The following is a 19,307-nucleotide window of genomic DNA, read 5'->3' as shown; positions in this document are numbered from 1 at the left end:
GGCGATGGTAAGAGAGCGAGAGAGAGGCAAACATATATGGATTAGAGAAAAGGTAACAAATCTTCAGCTATATTCGCGCCACAGATAACAAAATTAATATAACATGTTGGCAATGCCGTCAACACTCAAGCGTTCACAAACGTTGAAATCGGACAGTGTTCGAGCCTAGTAGGGTTACTCAGTTGTGGGGGCTGAAGGTTGCATGCGAATCGATGGGGCGGCGCCGCGCGGCCGTCGACCCAGCCGCTGCATTACGGAAGCGGCCTGTATTTGATACTGGCGCGATTAGCCGGGTCCACACAGAGCGTGGCAAGTCGCACGCGCGGCTAACGTCCAATCTAGACGTGCCTCGGCCGAGGCAGATTGCAGAGAAGACGTGCGCACTGCCTCAGCCGATATACGTCTACGAGTGCGTAGCATTTTTGCTACGCGAGGAAATTGCCTCACGACGCGCCTCGCTCTGTGTGGACCCTTCTATTAATAAATGTTATATCAATTTTATAAAAATGTAAATATTTCATTTTACGTAATCCGACTCGCAATTCACATGTACTCAATCCACTCTTAGGGCCCATTTAGACAGTGCGAGAACTCGCATACGAGTTTTATTACATTGCGGTATTGGATGTCTGTGCAAAATTGTATGTACCCTCAACAGCCCGCAATGTAACTAAAATCGCATGCGAGTTCGCACGCCGTCTAAGTTAGGACTTAGCCTTCTTTGTTTCTATATCTGAAGCGTGAAGGCGTGCTATCTATAATATAATTCGTATTGTTTATGAAGGGGTTCGGAGCTTTCTAAAAACATGATTCGACAATTTTTACATAAACTGCAACAAAACAAAACTAAAGCTGTGTTGGATGGTTTTGGATATTCGCAGCCATGTTGTTATATTAATATATTAATTTTTAAACCTTCAATTCAAGAGTGAACAGGCATCTTCTGGGCGAGCTCACTCCATCGTAGGCCACGTCTTTGCCTTTGGCTAGTCTGTGGCCAAGAGTAAGCCCATTTATAATAATAAAAAAAACCAGTGTAATTTTTAAATATTGTGTAGGTAATTAGCTTTTATGCAGTGCAGTTAGCAGTGTGTAAACCAGCCTTAAAAATTGTATTACTTGTATTTATGGTTCATTAAAATTTATTGTAGGTAAGCTAGTTTTTGTCACCCACCACGAACCCCGTAAAGGGCTGTAATTCATACACGACACGATACGATACTATCATTTTCATAGTTTTATTTTATTCCAAAACTAAAGCTCTAATTTTTCCGACTGGCAACATGTAATGTTATCAATCCACTCCTAACCTCCTTTGCTCGCATATGCGACGGTTGAAAGCGTGTTTCCAATACGTTGCTGCATTCATTATTGTCGCTCCACTGAGTCCACGCGTTGCTACGTATCGTATAGTCTATTTTTAACGCCGTAAGTACTTAGTTCATCACTATCAGCTATCATATATAGTGTACTCAGGGCCGGATTAAGGGTAGAGCGAGTGGAGCGGCCGCTCTAGACGCCAATTGGTAAAGGGGCGCCAAAATCATAAAGAGAGGCGCAATTTTGTCAAAGGAGCGTAAGCGTAACGATGAGAGAACTTGGAAACCGAAGGGCATACCTGCAGTGACAAAACACCGAAATTAAACCTAAGGAAAAAATTTCGCGAGCGCCGAAACTCGAAACTCGCTCTACTCTGATCGAGCGCACGGGCCGGCACTGAGTGTACTAGCTTTTGCCCGCGGCTTCGCTCGCGTTAGAAAGAGACAAAAAGTAGCCTATGTCACTGTCCCTTTAACTATCTCCACTTAAAAAATCGCGTCAATTCGTCGTTCCGTTTTGCCGTGCAAGACGGACAAAGAAACAGACACACACTTTCCCATTTATAATATTAGTATGGATTTTACATTTTTTTTTTTTTGTAAAAAAAGTCAAAGTGCCATATGAACTGTACTGTAAAACATCGTATAATACAGGTGCGAAAAAGGTATATGATATAAAATATTTTCTTCGGTCGTGTTTTAATTTATCGCCACTCGTTTCGAACTTCCTCTTCTCGGCACTTATAAAGTCTAAGAAAAAAACGTACCCCAAAACCACACAGAAAAAGGTACGGTGAGCTAGATGGCGATACACCTTTGGGGTACGCTCGGCTAGATGGCGCTAATATTAATATTTGTCATTTTAAAACATACCAAGCTAAGAATATGGGCCAAATTGTCAAAACTGAGGTTCAAAAGTTTTAAGCCTGTGTCGAGAGATGGCAGTTTATGCACTGTGATTACATATTTTACTTTGACAGTAACTCTCTTTAATACTCTATCCTCTTTGGTATATCGGAATGTAGGTAGGTATTACGGACTATAAACAATTAAATACTTGGCAAAACTTATTACGGACTATATACTATGTATATACCTATAGGTACAATAAAGCACAGTTTTAGAGTCAGGCTTAAGGCCATAGTACATAAGGAATATAAAAGACTGGTTAAAAGTGAAGAGCATAGGAATATTTTCGTTATCCGTTATCGCTGTAAGTGTTTCAATGGTGTTGCATTCATTATTGCCACTCCACTGAGCGTCGCGTCGCAGAGAAGTGTCGACTCGGCGTCTATTTTTAACACTATGTCGGTCTCTAGCACTTTTGGCAGGTTCTGCGTGCGTAGCCGAATGCACAGACGCTTACGAAACAAAACGCTCGTAGATATCTATCTCTATCGCTCTTGCGTATTGGCACAGTATAATAAAGAGAACTATCGTACAGTATGGCCACTCCCGCTTCCCGCTGGAAGTGCCGCCCACCCCCTCTTGGTTACCTCACAGTTACCGCCTGTCAAAAACACGAACAGTCGACCTGTCATATTTCACTCATACAAGCATAGTACGCGTTCACCTACACGAGCTAAGACTGTGTGCTAGGCTAGGAATGCGCCTCTTTCAATATATTTGATCGCCAGTGTCTGAGGTGTGGTATTGGCGGTAAAGAGCCAGACTTCTTGATACGGTCAAGGGATAATGTTCGGTAAATTGTCACAAGTGTGGACCCAGCTTTACGCGGCGTTTCATTTTCGCTTCGCGTCGTAGAAACTACGGCTACGGAGCCTGCATGATGTCAATTTTAATTGTCAGTGGCGGCGCTGGTATGGATATTCAGCGATATTCATCATAGTTATAGGATATTCATGTGATATGTGATGGTAGATAGGACACTTAAGGTAGTTTAGTTGACACTGTTGACAACTTCCTGCGTCACATATACTCTGTCAAACAAGTCTGTCAGTAAATAAGAACAAAGAAAACTATATGCATCTTTTTCTTTAGGGTGCTAGAGAAAAGGATAGCTATAGTTTTCTTTGTTCTTCTTTACTGACAGACTTGTTTGACAGAGTATAGTTTAACTGTAGAACTGTCGCCTACGATATTTCCCGTGGTCTATTTCACCACAGTGACTTTGACACTGACAATAGGGTAGGTATAGGTATTACACTCATGTTTAAAAAGTATTTCAATCAAATTCTATAGTGCTTATAAACCACAAAAAATGGAACTTGTTTATGCAACCGCTAACTACCTTAATAACCTAACCACAAAATTAAAATTTTGAAAAAACCCCCGACCGCGACATAGTGGACCGATTTTCATGAAACATGGCTAAGAACACTCCCGACTAACTCAGCTTTCAAACAAAAAAAACTAAATCGAAATCGGTTCACCCGTTCGGGAGCTACGGTGCCACAGACAGACACACACACAGACAAACAGACAGACAGACAGACAGACAGACAGACAGACAGACAGACAGACAGACAGACAGACACGTCAAACTTATAACACCCCGTCGTTTTTGCGTCGGGGGTTAAAAATGCATTTAAAATTCATAATTTCAAATTTAGCGCGGTTTGACGAATTTCAGGACGCCATATTTACTCTGTGGTCGTGACGTCAGTTGGATATGTAAACAAATCCGCTGATTATGGGCCGGTTGCATTAAACTGTCTGTCACCGTTAAAGCGTTTGTTAAATTTTATTGAATGGGAAGTTCCATAGACGTCTGCTGCGTGACGATGATGTGTCTGTCAAAAGTGGTTGATGCAACTGGCCCTATAGAGATTAGAAAATAAAGGAGAAAAATCTTTAAGTATCAGAAGTGCACATATACAAGTAAAATACCTTGTTCTGTGCCAATTTCTGGGTTGATAAGTAACCACTTCGCGTCAATATGTGAGTGTGTTTAGTAAAACGTCCCACGTTGTCGGTTACCATTAAGGTGAGATTTACTTGTATCTTTATATGAATAAACTGACAAAGCGGCTTTATAGCAATCGACAAACTGGGACGATTTCCCGTGCACACTCACATATTATCTAGACTGCTCGTAGTACTCGTATCTCTTCTTTATCATGAGAAAAAATTTTGATCCTCGTGGTAAGTCTCTTTCCCCTTTTTGCCTATCCTTGCCTCTTATAACAATAGATTAATAGGTATCCTATACCTTATGAGTCCTGTCTGTATAAAAGACCGTTAAATTTACACACTCCTCTCCCTTTATACAAACGTTCGTTATCGCACCTCGGCAAACAGTTCTAATTTCAAATATTTCAATAAAATTCCACGCTGAAACACCAAACGTCGTAAGCGCCTTCATTTTAAAGCTAAGACACGTCGTTTTTCTACTGAGATGGTCGGGAATAAGTTGATAATTCGACATGGATGGAATCCAAACTTGAATCTTATGCAGATCGCTCTAAATATAAATTCCTTTGGGCTTTTATGAGTCGACCGTATAAAGGTACGTGCGAGTTTAATGAAAAGGTTCGTCTGTATCAATGAAAGCACTTGTGACCATTTAAAACCTTATCCATATTAAATAAGGTTTATTTTAAGTGGTATAAGTGTGTAAGGCTTAGCGAGACATGAATAGTCGTGTGGTCGACGTGGCAAATTATATGAGGTGTCTTGGAAATTGGAAATAAACTTTCTTCAAATAAATGTAACATCCCTACAGACAGCGCTGTAGACTTTCTAAAATTATACTAACAACTTTATTGATGAACGTCATCTCAAGCGCAGTATAATACATACAAGCATGAGTCATGAGCTTAGAATGTGCTAGGAACGCGCATCTTTCATATATTTGATCGCCAGTGTCCGAGATTGTCTCACGAGTCGTAGACTAAGTGCACTATATACTGTGAACTACGTTTGTCTGTAGCGCTACATCGTCGTAGAGACCCAGTAAGATAAGGCGGTTCTTCCAGTGTAGCGAAAATGCTTCGTAGAGGCAAAATAGCAACGTGCCATGATCATGAAATTTGTGAATTGTATGTTTTCATACAAAATTAATTTGGTGATTGACGTTCTCAAACATTAGCAAACAATTTCACTTCTTATTTGAGTTTTCGGACGCAAAAAAAAAAATTTTTCTTACAATTTTCTTGTATATTACTGACTCTGTAACTGTGTCTCTTTTGTTTCCCTTATGTACAATAAAGCTTATACATACATACAACCACAGAAAAGAATCAAATTGCTATCACATGACTAACATATTTCACGAGTTCCACCCTCACACAGACAATATGAACTATGACGTCACTCTACTAACCATTCATTCGTTGAGTCATTGAAGACTGCAATCGATAAGCCACGGATAAAGGAGGACTCATGCTAGAATAAGACGGAACGGGACTTGTGACGATATGTCAATTTTTATAGAAATTGACACATTTTGTCCCGGCCCGTCACAATCCGTTCTAGCGTGAGTCATCCTTAAACTATAGGCAAGAGTTATCCCACATGAAATATTTTATACACCTGTAAAATATTAATTGCTAAATTGCATTTATTTTGCAAAACTTGGAATGCAGGAAAAATGTAATAGGACCTCCATCTTTCACATTATATTCATCTGAACGATCCCCACGTATAATTATTTACAAACATTTCGCTACAGAAACGAGTTAATATCATACGGGAACTGCAAATATTCCGAGGATCATTTCATTACAACGACAAAGTTTTCCTAACAACGCAGGGTGGCGCTGTCGTATATGAAAACATCAGAATTTGGTATGAAGAAGGGTTAATTCCTCTTTTCGCCGCTTGCACAAGATGGTAAAATAACAATAAAGTTATTCGAAACCTGCGCGGTGGCGCTGTCGGATATGAAACACAGGAATTTCGTTTGAATAATTTTAGTTCCCTTTTTCGCCGTAAGAACGGTATAGTTGGTTGCGGATTCAGGGTCATTGACCCAGACGCGGGGGAAAGTCTCGAAACGGACATAAATTACAATCATACACGTTCGCCTACGGCGCCTTCTTGGAATTAAATGTTGCCAGATTTAAATAAATAAAGTCACGTCTTGTTAGGATTAGAGCTTTGTTTAAAATTATGATTTATTGCTCTTTTATATTAAATAATTTATTATTTTTTGTTACTATTTGCAGACGATCTACAGTACATACAGGCTGATTTTGTATGTAAGTAGCCAAGCTTGTCATAGTAACTTTTGGGTTCATTTCATAATGAACAACTTTTACTTATTACCACCAACCCAATACTGAAATTGCGGAAATAATTTGGATGTTCCATAGAAAGGCTAGGGACTTACAAAATCATTTTGTATAATGGCTGTCTACCTAATTATCAGTTGAAAAAAAAAACAATGAAACTTACCTTTATTTAGAGCTGGAGGTTTTACTTAAAACATCTGGATTGCCACTATCTGGAACAAGTAAAATCTGGTTTTTTAATGTGTCATTTTTATTAAAATAGGAAGCAAATGTCTAGGATTCAAATATACGAAATGTGTTCGATTCGACCCTCCTGTATTTAAAAAGTTTCACCCTTCTAAATTCAAAACTAGCGGCCAGCCTAATTCAGTAAAGCTTGCAATGCATGCTCCCTACAATTCCGCCAACAACGCGGACGGAATTTAAAACACGAATGTCAAGGGGATCCAGCAGTTCTACTTTGTAATTTCAAATTTAGAAAGAATTTCCGATGTCTTGAACAGACACGTTGGAGTTTTAAGGCCTGCGGGTTACTTAGTTTTGCATGAAAAGTTTTTAAATATTTATTTTAACAAAGATTAAGCTTAAAATTGCGTGACAAAAGTGCTTTACACGTTGTTTTAGAGACTGTAAATATTTTATTATTATAATAAAGGCAAGATTCAATCTTCATAAAATCTCGAACATTTAAGTACCAAGTTATTACGATATTTTTGCTATATCTATTTTTGTAATGAGACATGGCCCTCGGGTGTAGTACTTAAACTTGTAGTGCTAATAAAGATGTTTCACCTCTAACATTATGCTTTCAAAATCGTTTGACGTTTTCTAGTAAAACTTTAATACTATCACTGCATGTTAAGCCGATGGGAGGTAATATTTGCAGGCACTGCTTTTCAAAGCTATCTGCCTGCTAGGCCACGTGAAAGCTAAACTAGTACCAGGTCCAACTGGTCCAATTTTCTTGCACCCGCGCCACAAAAAGCGGCCGCCTAACAAAACCGCACTAGCACCGACCCGAGGCCACTTATGCTAGCCAGTTCGCTCGCGGTGGTGGATTTATAGCGGGAGGTTTACTTCAAGAACGTGCTGAAGAAGTAATGTTCTATATTCGATTAAAATAAAATAAAATATGTTTGTAAGTTGGTCTCAGCTAGCAGCGGTCGCCTAACAAAACCGCACTAGCACACCGACGCGAGTGGGTCGTAAAATGTAGGCCACTGTTGCTAGCCATTTCCCGCTGCGGAGGATTTATAGTGTTTACTTCAAGAACGTGCTAAGGAAGTAATGTTGTAAAACACACTAAACGACTTTACTAATGGCATTTAGTTACAATTAAAATACAATAAGTTGGTCTAAGCTAGCACATGCCAGTGTTATTTGAAGCGTCATAGTTTATTTCATGAGATTGTCACCCGTTTACCTCGAATGCAGTAAGGTGTTCGAAAAGTAAATTCATTATACGCGATATATATTTAGTCTAAGTACGCGATATAATCCGTTTTCATAGTTTTATTTCAGGAGTAACTATCGCGCTAATTGAAGACAATATCATGATATTCTTTCAATCGATAGTATTCATATCACATTCTAATTTATATGACCATTAACTAGGAAGATACTGAATAAATAATAGTTTTAAAGTATTTCGAAACTAAATAAGTGCAGCACACTTAAAAATTATTAAATTACTATCAGCTAGCTTATTAAGTTATCACACTACTTTTTTAACACTAATTATAAAAACAAAACTATTCTCTAGATGATTTCGCCATTTTGAAATTTAAAATTAAATTAAAAAAATTAAAATTTGTTTATTTCCAAGAAAATACAGTCTACCAGATATCCACTTTATAACGTATTCAGAATATCATATCCGTTTCAATCTGTCAAATTAAGACACCGCCGACGTCACTGCCAAAGCGTTTATTGCGAATTTTTGTCAGCAATTGACACAAATGACAGCTGTCATTGAACATAATGCTGAACCAAGTGAAATTGAGTCTCACCAAACTATAATTTGACTGTGGGTTAAACCTTTTGAGATCTTTCAAAGGCCGAGGAAGAAGTATTGTGAGGAAAACGCGTCTTATTTATCGTTTAATCTTGTGGAGTGTTATTGGTGAAATGCAAGGTATTCGTTCTACATTTGTTTGTAGTTTTCGAGATAATATTCTCGAAGTGGGACACTATTATTTACACTTACTTTATTGGAGTTCTTTGACAATCTCCATTTATTTAGTTAAGCTGTGCGAGAAATGTGAAGTATTTTATATTTTTTTATTCCACTTTTGTCCCGTCGAATTAGGCCTTACCCGTAGTTTTAACTTACAGTTCAGACGTTACTTTAGAAATAAACATATTTTAGGTAAATTGTTTACTGAATTACCTACTTTTTTTACGAAGATCTAAAGTTACAGACTCATTAGGAGGCTAGACGGATCGATATCCAGCTCCGAGTTGACAAAGACACCTTTAAGAAATAACTCAACAAGTTTTCTAAGAACATTTTCAGAACACTATATTCTGTATAAGTAAGTACTTACCTATATTTGTATTGTATCTTCGAAAGCAATTTTCAGCATCGGTAACTGACACAATCTTGCTTATAAGTCTGTCAATACTTGTAAACGCTACATTGAGTAAATATAAATATTAAGTGAAATTGGATACAAACAGAACTAAAAGCTTTTCATAGTGTGATAAGTCTAAGAACTTTTTTGAAAATTGTTTCATTGAGTAAATATTGAATAAAATCGGTTAGGTACAAATAAGAAAGGTTTATATTGTATAAGGCAAGATTACATTTTTTATTACAGTATGAATTTCCAGAATAGCCGATAATATTTGGACGACTTAAAGGCGTACCAATTATTTTCTTCATTATGTTGGTAGCCAGTAGCCACCCAAATACTTACATATATTTGTGTAATACGTAATGGTCATCTTTGCTTCATAAACTTAATAGTTATTATAACAGACCAGTACGGTATTTTGATCATTATTCTCTAGTAATGTGTCAATATGTATACTTGTATAGATATTTATAGACGTGACTGTATCAGTACCTTCACCAACACTACATACACACATAAAATTAAGTAAGTACATATATCAGATATTTTAAGTAAGTACCTATTTATAAATGTACCTACCCAGTAGAAGGCAAAGTTTAGTAAGTGTATCAATAAAATCTGTTTGTAACTCACATCTCCATACACTCCAACCAAAGGGTAGCCCCACCCCTAGCCGTTGACCCCGCAAATGGTACATTACACGGGCAAGTTTTATTCCCTCGGATCACGTGGCGACATTCCTCGGCGCGAACCAAGAATGACATATGTTACACGTTTTCCCGTGTACTTACGACCTTTTGTGTGAGTATGTCTTAGTCGTAGGCTTGTGTAGTACATGTACTATTCGTAATAGTACAAAAGACACGCTTCCCTCCGACAGAACTATTCTCAATTTTGCTCTATAGTACATTTACAACATTTAGTACACACACGCGCAACAGAATGGCAGCGAAGACCCGAGGAGTGACAATGACAGCAAAGCGATCCGTATGATCCGGCCGCGGCCGATCTAGAACCGACTGATTCGGACCGAGAGCGCGCGAAAACGGTCGGTTAACTCTCGGCTAGTACGAGCGAGCGTTACTGTACGCCATTACATACTGTACTAAATGTACTAAAAGAACGAACTAGTACACTTCGGGTATCGTACTAGTTGGGAGCGATCTTTTCAGTGAACGAGCAGGCACAGCTCTACTGAGTCGATAAATTGTATTGCAGCCATAAATCTAGGCAGCCAATACCGGAGTCGGCCCTAATGTCTTTAATGAAAGTTTCCAGAAGTTGTAGTTGTTTGGATTAAAGTGATGGGGCGTTGGAGCTTAACGATAGATTAATGTTGGCTTTTTAATTGTTTCGAAACTTGATGAGTACTATTTTTAAAATATTGTCTATACCTTTTTCGGAGTTAAAACGTTTTCCTAGTATAAATAGCTCAGCTGACACGGAACATTAAAGCGTTAATATTTGATGTGCATTTGTTCATTTTAATGAAGTCGTACATAATTGAAATAAGTATCAGAGAAAATCAGAATTTTAGTAGGTATTGGTCCTTTAAAGTCAACCCAAGGTAAAGTTTGCAACAATTCTGACAGCCAGCCAACTCAAAGCTCACCAGTGCAACTGTTATTTTAAACGTCATATTTCGATGAAATCATGACGTATACTTAACCCTTACAGAGGCAGGGCTATCAGAATCGTTTCAAACTTATCTTGGGCTGACTACCTTACTTAACCTATCCTTATTGGTCTTATTTTTACTTACTGAATAGTCTCCTCCAGTTTAAATCTCCTTGAAGTAAAGATTTAGAATAATAACCACAAATAATGGATGAAGCTAACCGTATAAGCGTCGGTCGTCACAAAATCAACTAGATATATACACATTAATAACTTATTGGAGAACATAATTATTTATTGTATCATAAAGCATTACATCTGAACCGAAAACTTAAGCGCCGTTCGAAATCAGAATAAACGACATTAAAATGTCGAAATCATGATCCAGCTGATTGCCTTCGTTAGGGAACGTCAGTCCGCCTGATTACTTCCAAACTTACAAAGAAATTCGAAACTTGTGTCTTGTCGATTAAAACGCAGATTTCGCTGACAATTATTTCGTTTTTATTGTAAAACAATAATTTTAACGAAAGAACGGCGAAGAGAGTCGTATTGGTATTCTCCCAATATTTATATTTTGAAATAACATTTTGTTTCGATTTTGGTTTTATTTTCATACGACAGTAAAGACCCCTCACCAATCTTACCAGTGGGGCGAAACTGTACCTTTCGGGCTTTCTCGGCTCCGTTGGGTTTAGCATGGCTAAGAGCTAGTATCAGAGTTAGCACAACTATAAACTGAAAAAACAGAAAACGGATCGTCAACGCTAAGTACAAAATTGGTAACGATGAAATTAATAAAGTGTCAACGGTACGCGATCTTGGCATCTTATTCGATGATAAACTTGACTTCCAATTGCACGTGGAGCGCATCATTTCTAAAGCGTATCGAATGCTAGGTTTCGTTTTAAGAACAGCTAAGGTTTTTAAAAAATCTTCAAGTTATCTCCTGTTGTACAAAACGTTGATTAGACCCCACTTAGAATATGGCTCAGTAATCTGGAACCCACTTTATAAAAAATATTCAAATGCAATAGAAATGGTTCAAAAAAACTTCTTGCGGGTATTACATAGGCGATTGACAGGGAAACGTTTATCTTACATTGACCTATTACAGTATTATAAGTTGGAGTCACTAGAGAATAGACGCGAATGCTGCGTCGAATTACTCTTTATAATATCAGCAGATACGGTTCAGAGTCCCAGCTCGGTGCAGCTCCCGCTCTAATGCTTTGTTCTCGGTTACCACCCCTTCTATAGTAATGCTGGGTTGCGAGCCCCCTTACGTCGTATTTGTAACTCTTATAATAAAGAATTTACATCCATTGACATCTTCAGTCTCACAAAGCCTGAATATCGTCAGCGTATAATTAATAACCTCAGCGGCAAACCTGGTTTCCGTCAGTAACATGTCGTCCTCAGTATCGCTATTGTTGTTGGCAATATTATTATAATTACCTAATGTTACTGTTAATAAGATATTGGTTGTCAGTTACTTCAAGTTGTTCGTACCGTGAGCTTGTAAACCGCTTATTAATTATATGTATATATATATGTGTGTAAGCTTAGTACCTTATGCCTTGCATGTAACTTTTTTTTTCTTAGTTAAGTCCGTTTACCTTAAGTATGTTTTAGTGAGAACGTTTAAGGAAGTACGTCAACAAATCTCGATGTATTGTTGCTAATGTAATCTGTATTATCCTGTCACATACTTCTGTTGTATCTCCAAGAAATAAAAATAAAAACGTCGTGTACAAAGCTGGATTCGAAACCGCGTTCTCCGTTTTAGCCAAGGATGCCTGACGTCTTAACACAACTAGACGTCCCTTTGCGAGCACAACCTCAAATAAGAAAATGAATGTATAATTGACAGCCCTAAAGTAAATAGCTGACAGGTAGGGGACATACTTTACAAAAGATTTTTTTTAGCGATAGGAGGCAAATAAGCAAACAGGTCGTCGATGTTAAGCGATGAACATGATTCGTCCCTAAATCGCTTTCACTTCAGTTTTTAGGAAGTTTATTTTATAATAAGTAATATGTTCTCTCACTCTGATTGGTGTCAATAAAAAAGCAAAATACGTGTGAAACTGAATTTACACCTACAAGGTTTGAAATGCAGCTATGGGTAAAAGCCGTAAAAGTGAGTGGCAAATATCTGCATCTATTTCTTGCATATACTTTTGTTTCAAAACTTGCAGGTGTAATTCTGCTTAATGCATGCGTGTCAATCACCAAGAAAGCGATGTCAAAAACAGTTACAATCATGGCAAGTTGTTAGCTTAGAGTCGACCTCCTTTTGAATTGAATAACTAGGGGTAATTTTTGCTAGTCACGCTACTCAATTATGACTCCCGCAAAAAAGTTATAGGTAGCATTTTCCTATAATAGAGTTTCTTACTCATTAAAAATGTGCCACTATTTATTCAGTGTATTGTTTATTTGTTGTGCATTACTAGGTATTCAATATTTGAAAGTACACATGAAAGAATTGAAAAGTCTTTTCCGCAGAATTTGCCATTGATGATATTGGCGCCCAACGTGGGAGCCATTTTGAAAATTTTGCATTCTCTGTCTTGATAGCAAGTGAAATAAAAATGGTGTTAGAGTTACTACAACCACGTATGTTTCTGTCTTACAAAGTATGTAAATATCACATAAAGCCAAAATACAACATCGGCCTCTTGATCAGCACGACACCGTTGAAGCAGATTCGCCAAATAAATTCGAATTTCAACCATCGTAATTCATAACCAAACTGATACACTCAGCGTAAGCTAGTCTATTCCAATTTCTAGCATAACTTCTCAAGAAATCTAGATTTTACCAGCAATTCCTAACGCTGCCAAATGGGTCCGCAGACTGCCGAAGTCTGCTAATGACAGATACGGCGCAGACGAAATATAGGTTGCGACCCGCGTCACGGTGTTGCCAAGCGCAGAAGTGGGATTTATGTTTGTGGCAGTTGCGGGTCGTTGCGTTTAAAAAAAAGTCATCGCAATGTTTGGATATTATTTATTTTGTATATTGTTATTAAAATGTTGACAATAATAAAAAAAAATTACCTCGTAGTAGTTATATTCGGTCACTAGAAAAGCGCTAAATTAAAAATGTAAGCGACAATGAGTTTTTGCTGTTTCTACAGGCAAACAACGGCAACCATTTTAGAATTCGTTTACTCGATTCTTTTATCTCGGTAGTTTATTCATTGATATATTGATATATTTATGACGTGGCACAAAGGCCTAGAAATAGATTAGTTCCTGACCCGTCTTCGAAAATTCATTTTACTTGGAACCTCTTGGGTACCGTTACCCTTTTATTTGATACAATAGCTTAGGTACTCTTTGTAGTCTTTGTTTTTTTTTTTTTTTTAGTTTATGGAGATCCAACAGCTACTATTACAATATAACACTACTGAATAAAAGATAGAAAGCCAATTACAGGATCACACTTATAGAAACAATACATATTAATACATTTGAGTACATATTACTCAAACGAAAAGCATCAACGCACGGACACAAACACATTGACGTAAGAATTCACACCAAACGTGGTATTTCAATAGTGGATGGTAATGACAATTTTAAGAATAACATAATTAAATATAAATGACAAATATCTTAGACTTGCTCAAACGAAACATTTAAGAATCATATAGTGCTTAATAACAGGGATTTTACAATTAAATACATCTATATCTAGGTCGTTTGCAAGGTTGTTTAACGCTCTACTCGCACGCGACAAGAAACTGTTCTGTCTGTATTTGGACGATGAAAACTTAACTGAAATAGGAGGATAGTACCTTTTACAACGTGTGGGGGTATTATAAGGGTATGTTGCTGAACAATCTACCTAATCTCTGAATTGACATAAATGTAGTTAAAATGTAAGTATATTATTATAATACTAACTTTGAAACTGTAATGTAATGCATGATCTCAATTAGACCTAACTCAATTAGAATCTAAATATAATAATAGATTAAGAGTTTTGTTTGTATAAATTCTATAAATGACTGAAATAAACAGTTTAAATTTTAAAATTTTTTTAATTTTTTTTATTAAATGAGATGTCGGAGAGTAATTCAGGACTATCTACTAAACCAGTAGTGATACTGAGTAAATAAATAATGTCAGCTATTTCCCGACGCTTTTGAAGTGGTAATAAGTGATGTTTTTTACAAGTAGCAGGGGCGGCTCACTCCGCGATACTATCGCCGCGCTATAAGTACGTGCTGGCGGCCGCGAGCTCGCGGCCTACTCAGGGGTAGCGATCGTTCTCACGGAACGCACGTTCGCACTTTCTATTGCTACTTTAAGTTGAGAGTTTTTTTTTATTAATATGCGATGTCCGCGCGTGGAATGGCTAATAACGCTTAGTTAAATAGACATCATGAATAAAATAGGACAATCTTACTCAAATCTGGAAAAGTTCAATAGGCCTTAAACTTATTGGGACTTAAACAAAAATATATAAATACAGTATAATATACCTAGACAGTACCCAAGACTTAAATATAATAGTATAACATTTTATCTGAGTATTAATTTAATCGATAGGCATAGGGTTGTAAATAGAAAAAAAACCAAATGTTTTTTTTTCAGAATTGTGAAAAAAAACCGAGCACCTTGGTTTTTTTTCTAAATATGTTTTTTTTTCAGATGAACAAATAATACGACTATAACGGTTTTTCGTGAGTTGTAACGTGTTTCAATAACAATAACGTAAATTTTAATTCAATTAACATTCAGTATACAAACGTTTATTGGGGAATCCCCGATGCTGCGTGTAGCGTGGAGAGGCGGTGGTGTTGCCAACAGTAAAAAGTGATAACTAATACCAACTACAGATTGCGTAAATGTTACTTTTATAAGACCAGAAATTAAAGTTATTTGATTAAATTCGTTTAATAGTTAACATTAAGTCTAAAAAACCGTATAAAAGTATTAACTACTTTCAAATTTTGAGATTTCGTACTTTAGAAAAAAACATACTCCAGAAAAAAAACTGGTTTTTTTGACGGTTTTTTTTCATGTTTTTTTTTCAAGCCAGAAAAAAAACCGTTTTTTTGCAACCCTAGATAGGCAACCCTATCGTCCGACGCTGCGCACGTGCGGCTCGTTTCTTTGTTAGAATTTTGTAGGCATTTAAAAAGGCGGCATTTTGTGAACATCAAAGCAGTGGGCCTTCTGTACTTGTACTATTATATATTCTGTGCAAGTAGCTAGATAATTAGAGGAGCTATAGGGTGATTTTATTTTGAAGCATAGGAATTAACGTATTGTATTACCTATGCCTATAATACAGGGTGGGGCCTGTAACATAAACTATAGGCTGACGTCAAAATGACCAACATTACTTTTTTATCATTTATTTATTTTTACAAAGGTGGACGCCAGTGTCAGCAGTCACACTTTACTTAACAGAATTCGCAATACATTACCTCTTAGGAAAAACTTTCAAGGGTGATAAATAACAAAATACAAGGTTTTTAATTTTTTGCTTTTGTTACAGGCCTCACCCGGTATACGACGTCAAGAATTACTTTTTATCATTCATTTATTTTTGAAAAGTCAACAGTCAATTTTCCTAATGTTTTAAAATCAACAGTCAATTGTAAAAACTCGCTCGCGTTTACTTTGAAGTCTTTTAACTAGTTCAATTCGATCCAAATTAAACATTCAATTTTTAACTCCCTGCTGACGCCAGGGTCTACCTACATTCATCTTCAAAAAAATGTACAGTTTTCTATATGGTCGGCGACACGCATGTATGGCATCTATGGAGATGTAAAATGCTTGTTTGCCACCGTGTAGTGGTATAAAAAATACAGTGCGCAGTATGTTCCAAATTCCAATGGTCTTTTTAAGCATGTCACGTTACAATAGATCAAACGACGAACTTTTAGATTTTTTTAATTGAAAATTACTTGATGCTTATGAAACGGACATAGCTATGAAATAACCATACTACAATTCACTTAACATTACATTTTAACACTAATGTTCGATTTAAAAATCGTCGTGTTGGTTAAGTTGGTTCCCTTTGCAAAACCACGTCCGAATGGCCGTCCCTTCTGCACAATATACTATGAATCAACCGATTCACTGACAGCTGCCGTTTCTAATCTAATGAATTAATGCGCCAGTGTCAAACGTAATATCGGATAGTTTAGCGATGATGGAGGGCTATTGTAGCGGTCGGCCGAAGTTACGACGTCGGCACCAATATTAATCTCATCAATGTTAGGCTTACTGAAATACGCAACAGGACTACTATATCCCTATAATTAATGTTACTTTTTGACATGGATGTTATATGTACTAAGATAAGTACGTGTATGCCATTGTCATCATATTTTGTATTGTATTTTGTACCAACTGCGAGACATTCGAGAAACATTCGAGTTTAGAAAATTTTGGACTATTTCGGCATGAAGCCCTTTTTCATGCCATGCGAGGGCGGTAAAAGTTTGAAAAACAGATTATTGCGCTACTTTCTACACATAAATCTCGAAAACTATTATATCCGATTAATTTCTTCTTATCTCTACTCCTTATTAAGTCCAAAAATACTTGTTGCCGTCGCTTATTCAGTCGCAAAGATAATAGCTTAAACAGAATACGCAACGCAATGCCTGTATTGTAGACATCGCCTGCACCGATATTGGGCCAGGCGAGTATAATTGATGGCACATTTGCATATTATCGCATCCAAGTTAAACTAATAGCTTTCAGCGCAGATAGCAGCCTGCTGGCGAAGTGTGGCATACAGTCATCCAACTGAGTTATCGGTGAAATGGCCGCGTCACTCATGGACGTCAATAATAAAGCTTATTGAAAAAGGCATGATGATAATTCGTAAAGAAAGATTATCAATAATTGCCGAAACAAAACATGCAGCGACTGTATTGCAGACTATCAGCCTGCTGGTGAAGTGTTGCATTAAGTCATTCAAGTGAGTTATTGGTGAAATGGCCGTGTCTCTGATGGACGTCATGAATAAAACTTATTGAAACTTCATTAATAAAGATTAGGTACCTACTCGAATTGCCAAAACAATAATTATGTACATGCAAACTGTATTGCAGACTGTACCGATATTGGGCCAGGCGAGTATAATTGATGGCACATTTGCATATTATCGCATCCAAGTTAAACTAATAGCTGTCAGCGCAGACACCAGCCTGCTGGCGAAGTGTGGCATACAGTCATCCAACTGAGTTATCGGTGAAATGGCCGCGTCACTCATGGACGTCAATCAATAATAAAGCTTATTGAAAAAGGCATGATGATAATTCGTAAAGAAAGATTATCAATAATTGCCGAAACAAAACATGCAGCGACTGTATTGCAGACTATCAGCCTGCTGGTGAAGTGTTGCATAAAGTCATTCAAGTGAGTTAATTATTGAAATGGCCGTATCTCGGATGGTCTGACGTCATGAATAAAACTTATTGAAACTTCATTATAAAGATTAGGTACCTACTCGAATTGCCAAAACAATAATTATGTACATGCAAACTGTATTGCAGACTGTACCGATATTGGGCCAGGCGAGTATAATTGATGGCACATTTGCATATTATCGCATCCAAGTTAAACTAATAGCTGTCAGCGCAGACACCAGCCTGCTGGCGAAGTGCGGCATACAGTCATCCAACTGAGTTATTGCTGAAATGGCCGCGTCGCTCATGGACGTCATAATGTTGAGTTGATAATTGCAAATGCATATCCAAACTTACAAATTAAGCCCATATGACTGGGAGATCAGGTTTTTGGAGATTTTCTATAGCTACAATATAGAATTATATTGTAGAAAATTCCGGAGTTCCGCTAAGGGATCCCTTGAAATTCAACTCTTAAGGTGTGGAATAAGGATGATGGAGTACCTACAATTTATTTGTGGCTTTTCATGTCTAAAGGGTTCTTATGATTCATATATATTAATGACCGTATCAGAATGTATGTTGGAGTTTCATATAGAAAGAACAATACCATTATACCTACATGGAAAATTACACAATTATACAGTTTTCTAAATAAAGTTCAAACCGCATAAATATTGTATATCTACGAGTTTGCCAAGTATACAAAATAAAGATAGCTGAGGTAATAGCTAGCGTGTAATCAGGGATTGGCTTCGTTAGGGCTGCGGCGTTTGCGGTTTGTTCTACGTTTGCGAGTTACTGAAGGTGAACCTGGGAAGCTGGAGTTCGAGGTAAGGCGTTATAGACTTCTATACCTACACAGCACAGTGAGCCCAGCCATGTCAAAAATGAGATGGTCATCATCATCCTCCTTGCGTTATCCCGGCATTTGCCACGCCTTATCCGCTTCCGGGTCCGCTTTGACAACTAATCCCAAGATTTGGCGTAGGCACTAGTTTTACAAAAGCGACTGCCATCTGACCTTCCAACCCGGAGGGTAACTAGACCTTATTAGGATTAGTCTAAAGCCTTATTAGGATTAGGATTGGTCAAAAATGAGATGGTATAGAAATAAAATACAATGTGTGCCTTAACTGTAAAACCTAAAAATAAATCTAAAATAAATAAAAATTTCAATAATATTGGATGTGATAGGACAAGTCAG

General features: G+C 37.3%; 1 protein-coding gene across 1 annotated transcript in view; it reads right to left on the bottom strand.

Annotated features, from left to right (window-relative positions):
- LOC125225549 overlaps positions 1–19,307 on the bottom strand; it is a 356,301-nt gene that overhangs the window by 207,393 nt on the left and 129,601 nt on the right. The window contains exon 3 of the mRNA XM_048129307.1: positions 6,678–6,726. The gene's annotated coding sequence lies outside the window, so the exon portion shown is untranslated. The remainder of the gene's footprint in view (positions 1–6,677; positions 6,727–19,307) is intronic.

This window comes from Leguminivora glycinivorella, chromosome 4, assembly GCF_023078275.1.
Source record: "Leguminivora glycinivorella isolate SPB_JAAS2020 chromosome 4, LegGlyc_1.1, whole genome shotgun sequence".
Classification (NCBI taxonomy): Eukaryota; Metazoa; Arthropoda; class Insecta; order Lepidoptera; family Tortricidae; genus Leguminivora; species Leguminivora glycinivorella.
This window is presented reverse-complemented; position numbering and strand designations above follow the sequence as displayed.